This window comes from Emydura macquarii, unplaced genomic scaffold, assembly GCF_026122565.2.
Source record: "Emydura macquarii macquarii isolate MOO-44397 ecotype Brisbane River unplaced genomic scaffold, CSIRO-AGI_Emac_v2 contig_1348, whole genome shotgun sequence".
Taxonomy (NCBI): Eukaryota; Metazoa; Chordata; order Testudines; family Chelidae; genus Emydura; species Emydura macquarii.
In genome coordinates, this window is record NW_027131485.1 from 3,662,737 (window position 1) to 3,686,199 (window position 23,463).

Below are 23,463 nucleotides of genomic sequence, written 5' to 3' on the forward strand. Positions count from 1 at the left end.
GGGAAGAGTAAACACAGCTTTTGTAAATGGAAATCATACCTCATCAATCTATTACAATTATTTGAGGGGGTCAACAAACATGTGGACAAGAGAGATCCAGTGTATATAGTGTACTGTGTATATAGTGTACTTAGACTTTCAGAAAGTCTTTCACGAGGTCCCTTACCAAAGCTCTTAAGCAAACTAAGCAGTCAAGGGATAAGAGGGAAGGTCCTCTCATGGATCAGTAAATGGTTAAAAGACAGAAAACAAAGGATAGGAATAAATGGTCAGTTTTCAGAATGGAGAGCTGTAAATAGCGGTGTCCCCCAGGGATCTGTCCTGGAACTAGAGCTGTTCAACATATAAATAATCTGAAAAAGGGGTAAGCAGTGAGGTGATAAAGTTTGCAGATGATACAAAATTACTCAAAATAGTTAAATCCAAAGCAGACCGCAAAGAGTTACAAAACTGGGTGACTGGGCATCAAAATGGCAGATGAAATTCAATGTTGATAAATGTAAAGTAATGCACATTGGAAAATATAATCCCAACTATATATACAAAATGATAGGGTCTAAATTAGCTGTTACCACTCAAGAAAAAGATCTTGGAGTCATTGTGGATTGTTCTCTGAAAACATCAGATCAGTGTGTAGTGGCAATCATGAAAACGAATAGAATGTTAAGAACCATTAGGAAAGGTATAGATAATAAGACAGTAAATATCATAATAGCACTATATAAATCCATGGTACGCTCACACCTTAAATACTTAGTGCAGTGCTGGTCACCCCATGTCAAAAAAGATATATCTGAAATAGAAAAGGTACAGAGAAGGGTAACAAAAATTATTAAAGCTATGTAATGACTACTGTTCAAGGAGAGATTAAAAAGACCAGGACTGTTCAGCTTGGAAAAGAGACAACTAACAGGGAATATGATAGAGGTCTATAAAATCATGAATGGTGTGCAGTAAGTGAATAGGAGAGTGTTATTTACCCCCTTCACATAACACAAGAACCGGGGGTCATCCAATTAAGTTAATAGGCAGCAGGTTTAAAACAAACAAAAGGAAGTACGTCTTCACACATGCACAATCAACCTGTGGAACTCATTGCCAGGGGATGTGGAGAAGGCCAAAACTATAAGTGGGTTAAAAAAGGATTAGGTGAGTTCATGAAGAATCCGTCCATCAATGGCTATTAGCCAAGATGCAACCCCATGCTCTGGGTGTTCCTAAGCCTCCGACTGCCAGAAGCTGGGACTGGACAACAGGGATGGATCACTTGGTAATTGTCCTGTTTTTCCCTTTGAAGCATTTGGCATTGGCCACTATTAGAAGACAGGATATTGAGCTGGGTGGACCACTGGTCTGTCTCAGTATGGCCATTCTTATATTCTTAATAGCTGCAATTAACAATACACACAACCATACAAATACACCCACACACCCATATATATATTAGCCCCAGGATCAACAAATCCCTGTTCCCTGGGTGATCCAGCTGGGGCTACTCCAGGGCAATTAAGCCAATTAGGCCAGCTGAGACCAATCAAGGAGCTTGCCCCAGCAGTCAAAAGCCTCCCTGTTGGGCAGATGGGGGCACCTGACAGGGAATTAAGAGGAGGAATGGAGTGCAGCAGCAACAGCAACAACAACAGCAGCAACAGCAGCAACAAGAAGTAGTAGTAGTAGTAGTAGTAGTAGTAGTAGTAGTAACTGCTGCTACAGGGCTTAGAGCAAATGCTGTTGCTACCACAACCCAAAAGGTACCAGAAGCAAGGGGGGTACCCGTCCAGGCACGGCCAGGGATCCTAGGCACACAGGCCTGAGGGAGAATCCCCTGGCTCCAGGAAGCAGACCACAAGCAGTGGGACCAAGGACAGGTGACCCAGGGAAGGGAGTAGCTCATGGACTGAGCAGTTTTGAGACTACTCCACACAGGGTCCCTAAGTCAGGGCCCGGGGCAGAGGCGGGACCAGGCCCCTCCCACTGCTCCCACCCAGGCATAACGCCAGCCTAGCCGAAGAGGGTGCAGGACCCATGGAAGGGCAGAACAAGCCACCCTCGCCACAATATGTATACAAGAGAGTGAGAAAGACTTTACAGCCTGAGCTAAACTCTCAGGATGAGAGCTGTAACAAACCCATATCCTCCTTGCATCAGGCACAGAGAATGATGCATAACACACCAGCAGGCTACCTGTACACACTTAAATTGAGTGTGTTATCACAGACCAAAGGCTGTATGTATAGTCATTTACTGCAAATTCTCTTTCATCTTCCTTTTTTAGATGGATGAGGGGAAGAGGATTAAGTGGGTATCAAAGCCACATTGGCTAACTGGCTATGCACGTTAGATATAAAGGATTCTTAGCCATCAGCTATAAAGTGCAGTGCTTGTATGCAAAATGAAGGACTCGTGGTATGAAAAGAAAGACAAGTGCTGGGAAGCTCCTGTCACTAATTTACTTTGTGGATAAAAAAAAAACCCTTAACCCAGAAATAACATTTGATGAATCTTTGAGACAGAAACCTGGCTTCACATACAGGAGTAGGAAGATTAAGAGGCACTTGACAAAACAGTTCTCTGTAACCACATTAATATGGTCAATGTTGTTGCCACAGCAGGGAGAAAAGAGTCTCGTAGCAATTAAATAAACAGGAAAGATCATTAACGAGGGGCTGCAATGATATTTTGTGCATCTATTTAATGCATCTGCATTAGGAAATTGTAACATATGCAAATCCTTTTTGCCTATATAATTGACTTTCTCTTTTAGATGCTATCATTTTATGAAGATGGTGGTCTGCATTTTTGTTAGGATTAGCCCATGAAATCTGTCATTTTCCCCCCCCCCCGATCTGTACCTTGGAGGCCCTCCTTATATATTGTCGGCTCACCATAAACAGCAAACATGAAAAATGATACAGCTGTAAAAAAAATGTTTTGTGAAAAATAGCCAGTGCAAACATAAGCTTAGTTTGTGCCCATGCAGCCTCAGACTTGCTTCAGAGAAGGAAATATAGAATATTTTATACGAAGAAGGGGTTTGAATATTTAAACATTTCTAGTGCTCTGGCCTGGTTAGAAGAAAAATACTTGCAAAATCAGAGGTTTAAAGTTGTCCCTCAGCCCAGAGAACGTTGTATAATATGTACTGTGTCTGGGGTCACTCAAGGGTAAAGATTTAAAGGAACAATAACATTAAATGAATTAGAAACACCAAATAGCTCAAGTTTCCTTTGACGAAAAGCTAGAGATATTTTGATTTTTGTGGTACAATGCATGTGCCATAGATACTCCAGGTTTGAAGACAACCACTTCTATTTCTACATATATTGCAAAAAATGACCTTTTGAAAATGTTATAAACATGATGAACTGAGAATCAGCTATGTAACTTCTGTCCACCTATTTGTCAAGCTCCTAAGGTAGCCCCCATCACTTTGGTATCTTACAGCAGCACAATATTAATTAATTTATCCTCAAAATGCCTCTGTGAGACAGGAAAGTGTTGTTCTTTTTTTTACAGATGAAGAACTGAAGCACAGAGATATTGAGGACTCAATTCTGCATGAGTTAATCACTTAAGCTCATGCTTAACTTTAAGCACCTGTGTAGCCAATGGGACTAACCATATTTCTTAAAATTAAGGAATTTTCACTGTTTTGTTGGATCTGGCTACAATGCTCAATACTTTGCAAGATCAAGCCATAGGTGACTTGACTAAGGTCATACAAGCAGACTTTGGCAGAGCCATAACATGGATCTCCTGACATCTGGTCCAGTACCCGGACTTCAAGATCATCATGCTATCTTCTCTTATTCGTAATACCAAATACTTTTGGTCATTCCTCCAAACCCATGGAAGTCAATGATATTTTTGCCAGAATTTCACCATGTAGATTTCATTCAGGTTTTTGTGCAGTGAATCTACACAACACAATACATACCCAAACACTCAGCAACATTAGAATCACGAAGTGTGCAACGAAACTCCTCTTCAGCAATGTTATTTACTATGACTGCTTGAGTGGGTAAGGTAAGCAGGATTTGGCCATAAAGAAGAGTCAAATCTTGGTTCTGATGTTTTCTCCCTGAGGGATACACATTACCACTAATGTGGCTGTAGCCGGGAGGTGTGGCCTCCCTCTGAGATTGACAGGGAGGGAGAGCCACTGGTCCCGCCCACAACAGGGGACCCTTTATAACGGCCCATAAAATCTCTACACTGTCCTCTGAGTGCCAGAGACAAGTAGTCACCATGGGTGATTAGGATGTAGTACAAGGACATGGACAATAACCCTAGTCAATAAGGTCAAGCAAACTCCTCTGCAGCCTGACATATAGAAATTCCATGAAAGAAGTGCTGGAGGAAGTAGAAATGGAGCACAGTACTTACACTCTGTACTGCTTCTATTGCCCATAGCTTTTGGGGTTTATTTCAAAATGTAGCTCAAAGTCAGAATTTCTTTCTCACTCTCTCTCTCTCTCTCTCTCTCTCTGTATTAAATGCTTGCAATTTTGAATGCTTGTATCTTTTGGATAAGGTCTAATAAGAACAAGTTTCTGTCTCTATTAGCTGAAACATGCAATAAGAATCTCTCAGTTACATTTTACAGTAGCATTGCAAAATCAATCAATAAAAAGATCCTCAGACTGGATGTGAAAGTGAAAATGGTTTACTAGTACAACATCCATCTCTGCTACTGCATGGTACCTCCACCATGGGCCAACCATATGTCCACAGCTGTGCCAGGAATGTTCCTATTCCCAGTGAGCTCCAAGGAGCTGAACATTCTGCAAAATAGAATAAGGTGGGCTTCTAGGTGAGTGCAGTGCTCTGTATTTATAATTTACCATTGAAGTACTAGCTGGTAACTGTGTTATGTGTTCAGGTATGATATTTAATCTGACAAACACCAAGTGCCTAAGATTCTGCAGACAAATATATCTGTTATGAATCATTATCAAGTGTATAACTACATGTCCTGTATGTATATCCTGAATATAGAGTGGAATCTATTGATATACAATAACAATTCTCTGCAGAATGCCTGTCCAAGGTTTATTCACCACATACTAGAAAGACCTACTTTTTGTGTAGTGGTTTTTAGCTACAGTTTTTAAAGTGTTTTTACAGAGGAGGTCAGTAGCCTTATCCCCATTTTACTGGAAGGTAACTGAGGCAGGAGAGGTGAAGTGACTCAACCAAACTTACCCACGACGAATAGAAACCAGATCTTTTGAGTCCCACACCAGTACTATATCCACTAAGCTGTGCTGGCTCTCACTTAAGTCCTTGCACATAGTCCTTGGGCTGGTCATCTCCCCAGGGGAGAATTTCACCCTTACAGAACTACAAGTTTTTCTTTTCAAGGTTGTCTTTGTACAAAATCCAGAAAATCTTCAGTAATTATACCATAAATGAGAGCAGGCCTGTGGTTACTGCAAGATAATCGCTCCCTAGGGCTAAGCATTTCTAATTCCTCAGAGGTGTGATTGCCCAATAAAGCACACACACCCTTGAACTTGCTTTACTGCTGTTATTAACATGCTTTAATGGGTGGCAAAGGGTGATGTGCCTCTCTGAGCTGGAAAGAAGCTATAATTGCCTATTTCAGACTCCTTTGTGGTTACAAAAGAAATGGGAATTGCTTTGATATGGTATGATATTTCATTACTCTAATAAAGCAAACTGTTCCACCGCCCTCTTTTTATTGTTACTCTCGGTCTGCTGTACCATTGCTGCTCCTCTGTCTGGCAGCAGATGTGATCTCTGTGAAGGGTATCTAACCTGCTCTGTGCTTTTGACTCACTCTGTGACTCAGGGCAAACATCCATTTCTTCCACTGGGCGTTCTGCCTAAGTGAGGAATGTAGATTAGCACCCCATTTACTTCATTGCTTCTCCTGTCTTTATGGGGGCTGGCTCTAACTCAGGCGGTATCTCAGCAGAAAGATGAAACATCCATTGAGCTTTAAATACTTGTATGTGCCTGGGTCATCTACTGCTATTGAATAGAAAGAGCTATTGAGCTGTTAATCTGCTGGGTTTTGTTTAATGGATATTAACACACATAATCTACCATGTCTAAGCCATTCTGGTCAAAGTGTTACAGGTTTAGGAGTATCATGACATCACTAGTTTGTCATTCTGAACATTGCTGATTTCGGAGCACAAATCTGATTGACTTCCATTGGATTTGCGCGCCTAAATAATTTCAGCCCAAATCCTCAGAGGTATTAAAGTGCCTAGATACCTTTGAGGATCTGGGCCTAAGGGGCTGTTGAAAATCTTGCCCCACATCCAATCTGTGCCAGGCTATCACAAACTTCACTGCTAGCCTGTCCGGCAAATCAAGAGCACTGCAATTTTCACAAATTAGACTGGAAATTGCACTTAAAGATCCTTTCTGTTTGCTGTTCTCTGGATAAAGGGTTGGATCACCCTCTTCTGGCCTTTGCACTTCCCTGTACCTGCAAGAGCCCTTGTCTGACAGGAAAGCATTATTCATCCCCAGAGAAATCCAGGCAGTACTGGCAATACTGCCCATTGGGGGAGAGGTGCTGTAACTGCTCTGAAGGCTGCAGCAGGAATAAGGTGAGTTAGCATTTTACCAGTTCCGTTCACCACACAGAACAGTTTTCCCAGGTGACTGGAGAATTTTAAAATCAAGACTGGATGTTTTTCTAAAAGATAATCTAGGAATTATTTTGGGGCAGTTCTATGGCCAGTGTAATATAGGAGGTCAGATTGGAGGATCACAATGGGCCCTTCTGGCCTTGGAATCTATGAATCACATGGCTCTTCACATTTAATCCTAGTCAGTGGACATTGCCTTCATTAGCCAGCTGAATGCAAAGGTGATGAAGAATGTAAGGAGCTACAATACTTTCCTTATTAGAAGAACCATAGGGGTTGGATATTCAAAAAGTGCTCAGTGTTAGCCTAGTTTTACCCCCATTGAAGTCAGTGGTAAAACTATTGAAACCCTGGAAAATCTCATCCTATAAAGAATAAAAAGCAGTAGGATACCAGAATAACTATGCTGAGCAACACTAGGTAGAAAGAAATACGCTCTTTCTTTATTTCAGCAGGAACTCTTGAGGCAATTGTTATTTTATATAAATATCTGCCATCAAGTGAGAATGTATTCAGTGAACTACTATTCTCAAAGTGCATAGTAGAATATTTATTCATGCTCCATGGATCACAAAATGTCTACACCTAGACCTCAAGCAAGCCTTAGAGGAGGGAAGGGAAATACTTACACTGAAATGATTGAGCTCCATAAATGTAAAATGTGCCATAGGTGTGCTGGTTTTAATGAGAGTTTAAATCATTTTAGGCCAATTTAAAATTAAAAGTGCTTTAGTGTAGATTGTTTTGCAAAATGAGAATAAGTACATGTTAAGGCCAACAGAGGTAGCTAATAAAAGCACAATACAAAAAAAAAAAAAAAAAAAAAAGAAAGAAAAGAAAAAGTTTGTGAAAGACGTGCAGAAAAACACTTTTAAGTGAAATATATGAAATGCCACTTTTGCCAGCAATTTTTTACTGAGCTATTTATGATATGCACTGTTTTTCAGTAACTGCTTATGTCTGGCCACTTCTAGAATTTGTAAGTTTTATTAAAATGTCTCCAAAATATGCAGCTTATCTACAATACAATGTGATATATATGTGTAACCCACATGAGTTCTTGAGGTTTATATTTAGTGAGGATTATTTTTTAAATCAAATAGATCACTCACATTCACATCTAGTGAATTATCCTCATATTTTTATAGTACATTTATTGGACCTACCAAAATATGCTCATAACAAAATTGAACAACCATCTGGTTTTAATACTGTAATCGCTGTCCTTCCTTGCTCCTTTCCCCTACTGTTTATTATTCTTTCTCTGGATCTGATGCAACAGCCTGTGAAGTAAATGGAATGCCTCCATCTGAGTTCAAGGAGCACTGGATCAGGCCCTTTTAGAGTCATGTCTTAATTAGGACCCAACCCTCTACACACTAACACAGCATCTGAGCCAATGCCAATTGAAGTCAATGGAAAGATGTTCATTTATTTCAGTAGGCTTTGAATCAGGCATTTGCTAAGTCAACAGAACTATTCATAATATTAAACACTACATGAATACCATTCAAATCTGGCCCTATGCCTTTGATCAGACCCTTTGATAAGGCAGGGATCATGGCATATCTCTATAAGGTGCCTAGCCTAAATTTGGTCACATAGATCTTAGTAATCATCAGATTGAATGCCCTTAAAGTGCAATATAAATAAGAAGGGGTGAACTGATTTTCATATAATGCTTAATTAAAACTGAATCCTCAGCCCTGTCTCACGACCCTTCAACCCACTAACATTTTTAAGGTTGAGATCTGTGGATAAAAAAATAATCCACAATTGATATTCGTATGACTTCTAACAGGTCACTCCAATAGGAGGGCACTACCAGTTGCCCAGGCTATATTTCAATAGAACTGGGTGAATATTTATTTTTAGCATGAATATTTGTTTTAATAAAACATTGAATTTGTTCTGGAAGCTTTGTTTTCCAGGAACATTCTTGCCAAAGAATTTGCTGGCAGGGATATTCAAGGAAGCAATGAAGTTTAAGCAAATATTAAAGAACTTTCTTGGAAAGTGAATTTTAAGATTGCAATACTGAACATCTGCACTGGAAACTTGGTTCCAGAGATTATGCTCAGACAGGAGACTGGAATGATACCACATAACCTGCTCCAGTCAGAGCTAACCACCACATTTCAAATTCTGAACACAAGCTCTCACAACAAATTGCACACGTCCACTCTAACAGATCGAGGTTTATTCAGGGAAATTATATGGCAAATTTTTCTATAACAAACTCGATAAAGCTGTAATCTGCTTGCTGACAAATTGCAAATAGAAAAAAAGAGGCTAAATTCATTCATCAAATTGTCCACTACAAATTATCATCCCCCCTTTCAGAGAATGTCTTGACCCCTTCTTCATCTGCTACCTACCACCCTGGGATCTTGCAAGTCTTTGGTCCCTCTCCTAGGCCCGAGGTTGGGTTCCACAGACTAATTCACACACCTTTCTCTGTCAGTTTATCCTTGATTACATTGCAGGCTGGATCCTTCCATCTCCATGGAAGCTCTCGATCGTGGCTGAAGGCTGACCACACAGTGCATTCTAGGGACATAACTAATGAGAAAGTCCAAGATCACCTGATATTAATGGGTGACCCAGACTCCTGCAATGTAGTGAGAGACCTGCTGAGTCAACAGTAAAGCCTTCAGAAAGCAATAGTGACTGCTATGGTGTGAAAGAAACAGAGCCTGAATGTAGGAAACCACATTTTTTCAATAGTCATGAGTAACAGTGGGCATGTGAACATGCACAACATATACCTCAGCGGATGGGACAGCTGGAGAGGCATGATTCAGGTGACCCGGCTTGTTGATGGACACAGACAGAGGGAGTTGGGGAGGAAGAAAAAGAAATATCATGGGGAGGGCTTTGCTTACCCAAGGACTACAGGTGCACAAACAAAGTGACCAGAGGCCATATAGCAGGGTTAAGTCTGAGATCCTGTATTCTTAATATAAATTGTTGTGATTTCTTTGTCTCTGCAGCACAAATGTCAGCTTTCCCTTTAGATTTCTAAAGCTGTATCAGTTTCTGACATAACTATAATGTCAAACACATTCTTAATTTGGTATTTAATCCAAGTTGCCACTGTAAATCCCAGGGCTTGGTATGAGAGTGTGGAACTAAGGCCTTTGTCCCCTTCTGTTCCAAGGGCAAGATGCACTTCTTCTACCTCCCTTCTCTAAAATAAACACACAGCAGTGTATACATTAAAAAACAAATAACTCACAAAACAAAACCCTACCAAAACAAACCAATAAATTGCACTTACAATTCTTCTCCCGGGGAGAGGATGAGAAAGAGAGAATGAGCCACACATGATAGATGTTAGTCACATAGCTTAATTCACTACTGGAAGGCACTCAGATACTACAGTGATGAGGGCAGTATAAGAACCTACATAGAATAGAAGAGAATAGTCCTGCACCTTGCAATGGTGAGAGCCAAGACTCCCTGCTGTTATGCACTAATTCAAACCCTTTTATAGTTTAACAGCAAGAGTTCCAGGGTAATGGCACCAAAGGGTCAATCTTTAGAAACTCCCTTTCAATAAAGTTATTTCTTAAACTGTGCCATCTAGTGTGACTTAGTGCATCTGAACAAAACACCTCCTATTGATTTTCATTCATTTTATCAACTGTGAAGTTCTTTTAAGATACCATTTCCAGACATAACCTTTCTATCCCCATTTATGGTGAGTCTTGAAACTGTTTCCAAAATCAGATTTCCTTTGTAACAATATGGTAAGCTGCTAAATCAAGTCACTGGGCAAATAATGCATCTATTTTTATGTAACTCTATAGGCTGAATTCTGCCCTTAGATATCCACACACAGCTCCTAAAAACGAAAATGGGAGTTGCCGCTACAAATCAGAGCAGAGTTTTTTCTAATGATTAATATGATACAGTTTCATCAAGTTTAATTAAGACATTGTTTCAAATTATTGACAAGGCGGATGGTGTTTGCAAAACAAGTTACTTGCTAGAGGGATGGAGACTCCCTGCTGAAACAAATGATTATTACTACACATTATGCATTTCCAAATACTTGGACATACTAAATTATTTACTTTTGCCTTTTAATTTTATGCTTCTAATTGTTTTCCTCGCCCTTATGCTTTTCCATTTGAAAACGGAATTAGCTACAATGCATCATTAATGATAATGACAACGTATTACATCTGCATTTCTATTGGTTTTGAAACCTCGTTTCAAAGCGAGTGATTGAAGTAATTGATTTTAATCAGAAAAATAAAGATGAAAAATCAGACATTTTTTAAAAAGGCAGCAAGTCTTTTGGGCTTCATGAGCCATTCTGCAAGGTCCAGGAGAAACTCTTGAGATAACAGTGAAATTTAAGGAAGTAGTTGAAACCTCATTTTGTCACCCCTGAAAACGATCAGCACAGGGTTTATGGACTAGTTAAGTTCCACTCAAGCTATAAAAATGGGTCTGTTACAAAAACACCTTGCAGAAGCACACATCCAGGAATAACGGACAGGAAAAAGTGACAAACTTCCAAAAAGTGGGCGGGGTCCACTAACAAACCAGAATAAATGCATCCAGGTTGGCAAAACTGGGCAAAGTGCTCTTCACACAGCATCCTGATAAACCACTCCACCTTGGTGATGGAGTAAGTAAGGCACATGGATATATTTATCTGCCTTGTGAGGGTTTTAAGCGGATCGCTGATCCACAACTCCTTTGCACACGAATAAATATGCAGCTAAATGATGGTCAGAATTCAGGTGCTCACAGCAAATAGACTGAATGTGACTCTGGATTTTGAATATGGTGACACCAAGAAATCTCAGGGAATTGTTTTGTATGAGGGTAACATAGAGGAAGAGTGTTGCTTCTTTATAGATGCAGCTACTGTAATGTTACTGAACTAAAAATAACTGTAAATTCTAACCCAAAATTGATCATCCCATAAATAGGCAGATAACAGTTTTTTTCCTCTTTTAGGTACATAATGCATCTACTTTCTATTTGCAATATGGATTTAATCTCTGTGTAAGTAATGTGCATGTAGATAAACACTCAGTTCCTTTCTTAAGCACAGCGCAACCCTGACTAACAAATAAGAAATCTGGGTTACAACTTTGTCTTTATGTGTTGGATGCTCTTTGTCTTCTTCACACTGCACGAATTAGCAATTCTGTTGTGAAAAAATATTTTATATAGTTAACAGGAGGGTTTCAATTGCAAGATGTGTTCTTCAACAAACACAGCAACAAATATGTCTGCAATTAATTCATCATGATCATTTCATTAGAAAACGATACAATCAACATTTAAGTCTTATTATGGCTATTGACTAAGAAGTATAGTCAACTCACTGACTATACTTGCAGGTCAATATTAAGAATGGTCAAGAGAATAAACCAAGCAAATTTACTGTCTAAAGAGAAAGCAATATTGTACAGAAGAGGAAGAGTCCTTCCCAAGAACTGAAGTCTTGCAGAGTGTTTAGTTTACCTCACAGAGAAGATGTGCTTCCCAACTTCCCCCTTAAACAAGCCATCTTTGATAGCCTGGCTGTTTACAAGTTACAGATCACTGTTCACATCGCTTAAAGTTTACGTTTAACTAGCCAGTTTGTGCCAGCTTTGTCTTTCTTGCCTCCCTGTACTCTCCCATCTTTTGTTTGAATATTAAATTTCAAACATTAAGGGGCATGATATTCCCTACTACAAAGCATTCATATATCTTACCTAAATATTTCCTTGTACCACATTGTACCTTTGTTTCACAACACTCCTCCATCTAGTTTTTGACAGTTTTTGTACTTGCTTAAGCCAAGTGCTGATCTATACGTATCTCGGGGCATTGTGGGATATATGCCTTAGCATTCATAGGCAAGAATAAGCATAGTACAATTTAGCATTATTACCCAACACACATACACATCTCTCTCTCTCTCTCTCTCTCTCTCACAAACACATCATGTGCATAATACCTATTAATATGGTGTCATATAACCTAAATGAACTGGCTTACATGGCTAGCAATTGTATGTATTAGGAATGTTGTAAGGAGAGCAGAGATGTATTTGGTTTAAGATATAAAGAAACATCTCACTTTATTTTACCACTCCAAATCCCAGTACTAGGTTTATAAATTCAGTGCCTGCTTTGATGGATCACAATTTAGATGTGAACCACCATGTATTAAGTTAAATGCCAATCTCATTCCTTGCTATAATTACTGCAAACAATTTCATTGTGTTTCACTGAATTGTTGCTTTATGTATTAGCTGATGCTGTTTCTTGTCACTGTTCATCACATGAACATTCTTTTTACCTGCTGTGTGTGTGTAGCAGAAAGAACCCTGGGATTTTTAATAGCATAATATCCTAGGAAGAACTGAAAAGCAACACAGCATGCTTTGCATTATTTATACATGGAGTCCTACAAATGGCTAGAAAATATTGTAGATTTCCTGGAAGATAAATATATTCATTACACTGGAACCTTTCATATAATATACTGCATGTCACTGAAGGAATTTAATTACTATCAAGAAAATATCTTCATTTTTACTAGATTTGTAACAACAAAGTTGTGATAAGACACTTTCTAATTCAAGTGCACAAGAATCCTCACCCATCCAGAACAGAAAAATAACCTATGTTGATAGATCGAGCAGTATGTCCCAGTAGTGTTGCTAATCAGTAGAAAATTCTCAGCATTTTTACAGCTTGAAATAAATTGTCGGTCTTGCCAATTGGGAATACTAATGACAAGAACCATAAACTATTTCGTAACACCAATTAAAACTAAAGGGAAAAGAGAGTTTTATCATAGATCAGCAGAATATTTTGGTACTGTGCTTGATTTAAGAGCAGAGCACCCGTACAGATTTGCCAAGAAGGAGGCTCTCAAATTTATAATTGGGAGCTACTTAATGGTGGCGAACTCATAATGCATCTGGGGGGATATGTGGTTAGCTGGGATTTGGGGTGTAAGCTGCATTTGTATCCTACACTGGCCTAGGCTGGTGATTTGTCAGGTCAGGCGTTGGGTGTACTTCCTGAGGCCTCAGCCAAAGTCACTGAAACCAGTGGAAAGATTTATATTGACTTCAGTGTGCTTTGGATCAGGCCCTGAGCCAGTCTGTTATGTGCAGTCTGGCCATAAAAGGGAATTGGGAGAATATATTTTTCCTGAACCTCAGATACACTTGCTTCCAGCCCTTACCACTCCTGCGCAGAGCAGCCATCTTGACAATGCCAAACAGCCTGATTCTAACCAGTAATACTGCCTTCTTACCTAACCAATTACTCTCTACAGCATTCATCAAAGAAAGCGGCCATTTTCTGTTTTTCACAGTTGAACATAAACTAGGGTGAATTTCAGTGCAGCGATGTCGTTTTATCAGCCTGTTTTACAACCCGACTCTTAAGCATTCTCGTTAGCACTCTGTTCTGAAGTGCCTGTCATTTTAAAAATTCAGAGGCCAAAAGATAAACTGGGAGCAGGAAGAAAAAGCACTCTAAGTTACGGAAAAGAAAAAAGACCCCTCACCCGCTCAAAATTCAGGGTCAAATCCTGCTTGCCTTACTCACACAAATAATGCCATGGACACTAATGGCACTAGTCATAAGGGGAGATATCAGTGCTGCCAATGCTTGCAAATTCATTGCGAGTCTTCCGATATTTGAGGATTTCCTTACAGCCCCACTGGCTTGAATGGAGAGAGCATGAGAATCTCAGCTTTCTTTCTTTTTTTTTTTTTTTTTAAAGTGAGTGGCTGGCCTTTGTGGTTGCAGAGGAAAAGCTTGAAAAGACAAAGTAAGTGCACTCTAAAGGCTCAGAACCAGAAGGCAAACAAAAAGAACCAAAAATGTATTTGAAAGAAGCCTCATGATTTTTAACACAATCTCATGAATTTTGGGGGGGCTGACTTATGATTTTTGCATGCTGGAGGTTGGCAGTATTGGGTGAATTCACCACTATATAGATAGCCAACTGAAGGCCTCTGAAAGCCTTAAATCCCACACAAGTCCTCATAGTAGGTCATAAGTGAGACATAAGGAATGCACAGTCCTTGTGCCAGCCATCTCTGCAGAATTTCACCCCAGGCAAGCAACATTTTCCCATAAGTTGGTTAAAATAAATCACTCTTTTTAACACTGAGAAAAGTTATCAGTGTTCAGCTGACAAGGTTCCAGCTAAAGAGTGCTTTGCTAATGATGTCTGCATTTAGATGACAAATCACGCTATTTAAATTGCTTCAGCATACACATCCTTTACAAGCAGGGTATCTAGGTAACCATTCTAATGCTGCTTCTAGGTAGGAGGGAGAAGGGAATAGCTAATTTCTTCAGCTAGGTGGAAAATTATTGCTGAAGAGATTTGTCTAGTTTGTTATGGTCAATTTGAACAAAATCAATTTACAAATAATTATTTAAAATGTATTTAAAATTTGTGGTTATGCAAGAAGGAACAGAATAATCATCCTTTAAAAATTATTTTAATGTTCAGGCTTATCTGTGAAAATACTTTTAAAATCCATTTTTCCCCAGCATAAAGCCTCTTGTATTTTAAAATAAATCAGTATTAACGCACTGAGTAGCTAAGGGCATGACTGAAATATTTTTATGTAGAAAAGAAGACATTCAGAAACATGAATGTTGAATTTGAGGTGTAATTTTTAATCATCTTTTATTTAGTTTTAATATACAATTAGCTCTTTTAAAAATGCCAGCAATCGCTTTTTCTTTTCTCCAGTGACATTGTAAAATGAAAGTGTTAACTCTTGGCTAAAGATGCGTTCGCACAGATTAGCTAAACACGAGCTATTTGGTTCCATTAGAGCACCGCTTGCAATTCTGATTTACACTTGCTTCTGGCTTGTATTACTGCCAGTTAAACATTTTGGAAAGGTTCATTCACTGATGACATTTACTGGGTGGGGACAGCTGGCCCTCTACAATAGTTAAACCCTGCATAAGGCCTGTTCATGGCTCCATGATCAGACAGACATTCCTATACACCCTTTACATACATAAGAATAGGTCTTTCATGGGCCATTTGCAGGCCAATATGGCAGGCCACATTTGGGATGGGTCAGGAGAGGGAAGAGAAGCTGTACAGTAGATCCAACACCCTGGTCCTGGGTTTGAGGGGGTGGATTTCTCCTCTTCTGCAGTCCACCCACAAGAGTCCAAAAATATGGGCTTTAGGCTGGTGGAGTGGGTTACACCTGCGTATTTTTGCTAGATCAGGCCCAATTGTACAAGGTTATTTGTGAGTGGATGTAACAGATGTTATCAACTTGGCTTTCCATATAGCTCCTGTTGAAATCCAAGAGAATCTTTCCATCATTTTCAAAGGGAGCTGGGTCAACTCCTAAATCCCTCATGGCTGGATTGTCACAGCCTTTATATTCAGCCATGCAGGCCACTGAAGGGGGAGGAAGACCCCTGCTCAGATTACAATTTTGGCCATGATGGGGACCCCTACTCCTCCTATTGCCCCCTGGCTCCCAAAAGCATGTTTGCAGAGAAGGAGTGGACAAGTGCAGGGCATGGGAGAAGCCCTGGCTCCACTGCCCTTCTCCTCCTCCAGCTCACCTGCCTGAACACCTGTCTGGGTATGCAGTGGGGAAAACACTGTTTATCAGAAACATCTGAAATACTCTACTCCCTCTGCAAATTAAAGCAGAGGAGCTGGGGAGGAACTCTCAGTCTCCAAGTCAGTATCTGCACCCTGGGTCTGGCCCTAGATTGGTGCATCTAAGCCCGGCCCCTTCCTTAGGGCAGACTGTGAAGATATTATGTAGCTCTACATTTTCATTCCCTCACCGGAGCAATGATAATGTTTAGAGTCTTTGTTGTTGCTCAGCTTAATCTGACTCCCTTTTGTAATGCTGTAAAATTTTAAAATACACATGAGATCTATTGTAATATCAACTGCACAATACAAACAACTTCTGATATCCCTTTCCTTGAAAACAATTTCAGAAAAAGTGACTCATTTACTTCTCTTCTAAACAAGAGAAATAATATTTTCCAGTCCTCCCTGAGGATACATTTCACCAACAGCTAAGCCAGATGTAGAAACGCCTGCAAACCTTTTGATTCTTTTCATAAAAAAGCTGCAGAGCAAGGGAATAGGTATTATTGTGTTTTAAAGCACTGTTAGCCTTTTGGTTGGCCTTAAAATCAGATCAGATCACAAAGAAAACACAGCATATGATCAGCTAGAGAAGGTCACACCGAAAAGGAATTCACGTGATCTCATCTTTAACAGCTAACCTAACAGAAGCACAAATCTTAGTCACCACCTGGTTCATCAATTGCCACGTATAATGTCTGATGAACTGAAACATCTCACTGCTACAGAATCAACTCCCAGCAGGCTATGGCTGAAGGAAGAGCCACACAGTTAAAGGGGAAAAAAATCTTACATTATTACAGCAGTCACTTTATTCACCAGAATTAAAATCTCTTCACAGATAAAAGTAGGGACTTTTTTTCACCCTACAAATTAATTTTAGATTTCTGTAGAATCTTTCAAAAGGAAGCTAATTAAAATCCTGCTCTTTTTGTTGGATTCATATTTCTTGCAGTGATGGCAGTTTTTGAAATTCAGGGCTGCTGTGTTTAATTCTTTAGGGCATGGAGTGCCAGAAAATTCCTACCACAGCTTCACAGATATTAAAATGGTTTGGTAACTCCAAAATACCTTGCAAGCCAGCAGGTATTCAAATGTAATGACCCATTGCTATGAAGAACCAATGTAACATAATTTCCATTTTCTGGAGATAGAGAAGCTAATAAAAACAACAACAATACACTTAGATAAGAGGGTTCAATGTGTCCTATATATATATATATTTCTTTATATATAGAAAGAAAAAAAATCTAAAGACCATGTCCAGACAAAATATTACACAGCCTTTGTCATGCCATGCAGAACGAAAGACAAGTGGCAAAAGATGTGCTTTAATTAGGCCGCAACTTTATTCACTTAACGTAACTGGGAATACCAAGCAATAAATTATACAGTGCAGGCCATTATTCATTCCTTAATTATTTCCACCTATTTGGGAGCACTGCTGTCAGCTCTTCCTCTTTCCCAACGTGGTCCCAGCCAGTCCATTGCTGGGACCCCACCACCTTCCCCTTGTAATAGGGTTAAGGGGGACTGGACAAAAGTAGGTGTTCTCCCTCAGCTATACCAGGAGTTGGGATACCCAACCCCCTCTTTCTCCAGCATTCTCAGGACGTGCCTCCCCTTAAATCCACTTCCAACTCTCGTTTACCAGGAAACAATATCCCCTCTATAAGGAGTACCTGCACTGGACACCTACCAAAAGGAAGTGCCAGCAATTAGCTTGTCTGCTTCCCTCCTCACTGGGCTTCCAGATAATTAACATTTCTCTCCCTAATATCAGCCAAAAATATATACCCCATCATCCTTCAATAACACAGGTACCAAATATGATATATCCTAAAGAGAGTTCCCTGCAGAACACAGGGGGTATAAATACCCTCCCTCACCCCTCAGTGCATATGCTGGGTCAGTGGCCCCACCTGGCCCAAACACTTCCTCTTCTCCACTTGGATCCACTCAGTTAAGTCAGCCCCCCATTCCCCTCCATCCTAACCCAAAGGCAGTGAGGACCTTCAAAGGAGCCCCAGGCTGCTGCCAAGACAAAGAGTCACTGCGTCCAGTGGCGGTGAGCAAATTAGACTCACCTAAGGCTGAGGTCTTCAAGCCAAATGTGCCTGGAATACTGGTGTTTGTTTTGGCCTCCTCCTTACATAACAAAGGAATTTTTTTTTAAATTATTTTAAAAAGTGAATGTAGGCGGCTGCCAGCAAAATAGGACACTAGGAAGGTGTACAGTGAAAGGGTTAATCTATTCTACCTGAAACCGCAAGGGCAGGGGGAACGTGGTACATGTGTGCATTGTGGGTGAAGTAATGCGAGCTGAATAAAAGGAATAAGACATGCCAAATATTCTTGGTCCTCAGAACTGCCTGTCATACTAATGCCATCTTGTGTATCTGGTAGGGCCCTTCCACTGACAGGGGCTGCAATATAACAATAGAAGAAACATTGGAACAACAATGGACTATGCAAATCTTGGTAAAACATTAGCCAACAACTGACAGGTGACTGGCTATGTCACCTAATCGACACCACTGTATTATTATCACTATCTAAGGCCTCTTGACTAAGAAAGGCTTTCAGGAGGCTATGACATTTGTGGACAAGCAGAGAGCAGAGGTTCTGTTTTTAGACCCTTAAGGCAACCCCACATACAGCCCTGAATGACTGTATTGTATGTCCTTGAAAAGCAAAGACAGGGAAGGGAAATCAGGTAGAGGTGCCACTCTCTGACTCATGACACTATACAAGGCTACTAGACAGATGAATGAGATTATATGTGCAGGCTCTAATCAATTAGGGCCAAGTTCTTTTCCCAGTTAAATTGCTGTAAATCTGGAGCAACTTGACTGAAGCCAATAGAGTCACTCTGGATTCACAGTAGTGTAAATGAAAGTAGAATTTGGCCTTTCATTTCAGTTCTACATTATGATACTGTTTATGTTTAGATACACTGTTTTATGCAATTTCATCCAGTCTGAGTGGACAGAAGCAAACCATTTTATAAACAACTTTTGGGAAAAGGAACGTTAGGTGGGCTTTTCTTGTCCAGAGGCAGGACCACACCATGTTAAAACTGAGATGACAGAGCACTAGACTGAGATTCAGGTGACCTTGCTGGATGACCTCTCTGTGCCTCAGTTTCCCCCTGTGTAAAATGGGGATAATAGTATTTAGCACCTATGTCAAGCACATTGAAAGCTGCAGATGCAAAACACAATAGAAGAGCTAGGTATGTTATCACTAGTTCAGTTGAGCAGCCATGCTTACACAGAGCCAATTTTATAGTGTAGCTGGAACCCTTATGGCCCACAGATCTAAACACCATATATCTCAGGGCATAAGATGACATGAAAAGACAATGAAAAGAGAGTTTTTCAATGTCTTGTCCCCACCATCCTCAGGGTAATGGATACATATATATTTGCCTGGGCACGAAATCATCTGTTTGTATAGAGGTTACCTGGAAATGAATGTGGCAGGAGTGAGGGGCTATAAAAGATTTGCTTACCAGCTCTGCCCTCTCTATGAGTTTCTTTGATCCAAAGGACATGCCAGTCTGGGAGGGACCTGTGGTGTATTGCAAACATAGACTCCTGTGTTCAAAGGAACCATAAAATCTAGGTCGACAAACACCACCACAAGAAGTTTCTTCCCCTCCCCCCCCCAACCTCTCCTGACTGGATGAAAGTCAAATAGTGAGCTGTCAGTCAGCATGGGGAGCTCATAAGGTGTAAGGGCAACTGAGCCTAAGAAGCTGCTTTGATGGTTGTCTTTGACAGGCTGCACTCAGAGCGTTTTCCTCACTCTACCTAACTGACTTGCAGGCAATGCAGCAGTGAAGCAGGTTGTGGTAGGGAGCTGCCTGGCAGGGCTGGTTCAAACACTGCTGTTCTCAAGCAGATCCTGAGGGGGAGGCAGGCTGGTGGCAGCTGTGCACTGTGTTGCTGAGTCCCTGGATGTTCACCAATCCCTTGGGCACCAAAATGGGAGGTGGCTATACCTCTAACTGAAAGCGGATGAGAAGCTGCTCTGGACTAGTGCATACTGGGAGAAACATCTAATCCTAAAGGAAGTAGCCTCAGGTGCTAACCCATTCTGAGTGCAAGACACCTAGAAAAAGTAAAGGGAAACTCATTTCCATGTGGGAGGGAATCCCTCCTAAACGGCTCTCCCCACAGAGTGTGGAAGAGGAAATATCAGCTTTCCTCAGTGGCGAGGGGGACACAGTGGGAACACCGAGTGTGTAGGACAGCTTAAAAAGCACGCCAATTGTAGGGGAACTTTCAAATTCAAAAGGGGGTGAGGGCAGAGGGATCAGAGCTCTCTCTGTCGTGTTTCTGGTGTGATATTAGACTTGGAGACAGTCAGCATACACGCAACCCAGGAGGTTCCCTTACTGCTGCTTACTCAGAGATTACTCTGCATGGGCCACACCTGGATCCACCCAGCTGCACTTTCTAGTGTGGGTAACCACCCAGTCTCTTAAAGGGACAATCCTGGACTCTCCCTCTAGTTGGGTTAGATAAAAAGTCCCATGACTTATTACTTCTGTCAGGAGCAGTGGATCAACTGCAGGAGACAAAACATTTTGCAACCATAAATGCTTTAAAATGTTCTCCTGAATAAAGAACTGATGGACTAAAGACAATACCTGGACCTGGATTTTATTTAGTTTACAAATCATTCAGATTGGTTGGAGGACCAATATGTTTAACTGATGTTTGTGGAATGGTTACTGTGCCTGTGCCTCTGCTGAAATGATATGCGTGGCACTACAGTGCCATCTATGCTGCCAATGGGAAAACCAAAATAAATAACCCTAATGTACTCCATACCCAAACTGGATTTAAGGTGACCTTATTTTCATTCACTCCTCTCCCTGTATAAGTAAAGGCATGGAACCTCAAGATGGATAGCCATTTGGACAATCACAGCTAGAAATTCTGCCCTCATTACTCACACCAGATGAACATGAACTGTCTCTTGGCAGCCAATACATTCATGCCCATCTGTTTGGATGGAACTGCGCCTGCTCACAAGTTGTCTGACACTTCAATGGATGCCAGAAGAGCATGGATTTGAATATATAGCCAGAATACACTGCGAGAGCCATCGCTTTTGCACAGAGCCCTTTGTCTCCAACAGCACAGAAACACTGGCCCTGCTCGTGCCTCTTATGCAATTACTCCCACTTTACACTGCTGTGAGAGGAGAATCAGGCTCATAGTGCTGTAACAGTACAAGCAGAGACTTTGCAGGTTCTTCCGCTTGCCAATAAAGCAAGGCTCTAGTGTAGAGAGGACCACATGAGGCGCGGGCTGCATGTTAAAACACATGGTAGGATCATTCCTGTGCATCATGATAAAACCTGAAACCCAAAGGACTGGCTGTCTGAGGATAAGACATGAGATGAGCAGAATTACTGAGAATTACTCAGTCAGTGAAGGCTATGTCAGGCAGAGCAATTACTGCATTCCTGTGCTTGGGACAGGGATGGTGGAAAGAGTAGGAGTAAAAATGGTTTAAAGATATACTCAGCACCCCCACCATGGATGGTAGAGCAGCCTCAGGGTTGCTCTAAATGATACTCTGCTTATTAGATCCCTCTGTGAGCCCTGAGAAGTAGAGAATAGCTGTAATGCACTCTTGCCACACCCTCAACTTGCGCACAGCACAACCCTATTTCACCCTTTACATCTGGGACTGGGAACAGGGATGGTTTAAAGTCTCATGCCAGCTCTGTGCCATCTGCAGCTCTCTGCGTTGGGGGCATTCTTAGGGGAGAGGGCGGACTGCTTCTGCCATCTGCTTTACACTGACAGAGTCCTATAAAAGGGCCTTAGCATAACAGAGAATCAGGCCCCTTGATTCAAGATAGGAAACATCCCTGATAGTGGGAAGCTCGGCTATAGATCAGAACACAAAAGACTGACATCCCTGTTCTCTGAGCATGTTCTGTGGCAAGTCCATCATGGCATCACATAGGTCTTTCTTCTATATCTGGATATGGGAGAAAGTGTGGCCTCCCTTTTTGGTGGAGTTGCCAAAACTTAAGATTCAGCTTAATGAGAGTTGTACTGAGAAACATTTTGCTTCTAAACAAAATTTGGCCTTGAAATTTGAAATTCTATGTAAACTCGGTGGCTTAAATGTCAGGAATTAGACTTTCTGCTGAATAAAGCTCTAAAAAATCAAATGAAAAAGAATCCTTATCCAAAAAGTTAGGCAAATCCTATGCTCCTCCATACACACTAATGTAACTGACAATATAATATCTTTCCTTTTGGACATGGGAGGGTAATGGTTGGATAATATGAAAATAATAATAAGCTGGATGTGAAATGTTATTTTACACTCCATCACATAAAGTATTACAACAAAACGAAACCACTAAAAACTAAAGAAAATGTAATAATTACTAGATTTGCCCCTGAACGAGAGAATTAATATAGCATTTTCATCTCCTTTTTTGTTTTTGTGATAGCATATCAAATAGGTCCAAAATACAAGTTATATATACATACACAAATTCACTTATTTCTGAAGTCAGTATTTATGCTAACTTTTATATATATATCCTCTTTCACTTGTCTCCTTAGTATTTCACTGGCCAGGTGACTACCACTGCAGTTGAAAGCTGGACCACTCATAGATTCATAGACTTTAAGGTCAGAAGGGACCAATAAGATCATCTAGTCTGACCTCCTGCACAATGCTGGTCACAGAACCTCACCCACCCACTCGAGTAATAGACCCTTAACCTATGACTGAGTTATTGAAGTCCTCAAATCATAGTTTAAAGACTTCAAGGTACAGAGAATCCACCAGCAAGTGACCCATGCCCCATGCTACAGAGGAAGGTGAAAACCCCCCAGGCCCTCTGCCGATCTGCCCTGGGGGAAAATCCCTTCCCAACCCCAAATATGGCGATCAGCTAAACTCTGTGCATATGGCCATGACTCACCAGCCAGACACCCAAGAAAGAATTCTCTGTAGTAACTCAGAACCCATCTCATCTAACATCCCATCACAGACCATTAGTATATTTACCACAGATTAGCAAGATTTACAAAGAGGTTTTATAATGCTGACAGGATCTTCCTGATTCTACTTCTGTGAGTAGTCTCTGGCTTAAGTGCCAGTGTGAGATATTTTATCATTCATATAGGATGATACAGCATAGCACACTGCATTT

At 40.7% G+C, this 23,463-nt stretch overlaps 1 protein-coding gene and 1 long non-coding RNA gene across 4 annotated transcripts in view; one reads left to right on the plus strand and one right to left on the minus strand.

The window, feature by feature from the left end:
• FAM20C (FAM20C golgi associated secretory pathway kinase) overlaps nucleotides 1-23,463 on the minus strand; it is a 75,843-nt gene that overhangs the window by 29,491 nt on the left and 22,889 nt on the right. The window lies entirely within an intron of this gene.
• On the plus strand, nucleotides 1,671-3,964 carry LOC137155010 (uncharacterized). The gene is made up of 2 exons (XR_010920318.1): nucleotides 1,671-1,751; nucleotides 2,276-3,964. It is a non-coding gene; the product is annotated as an uncharacterized lncRNA (long non-coding RNA).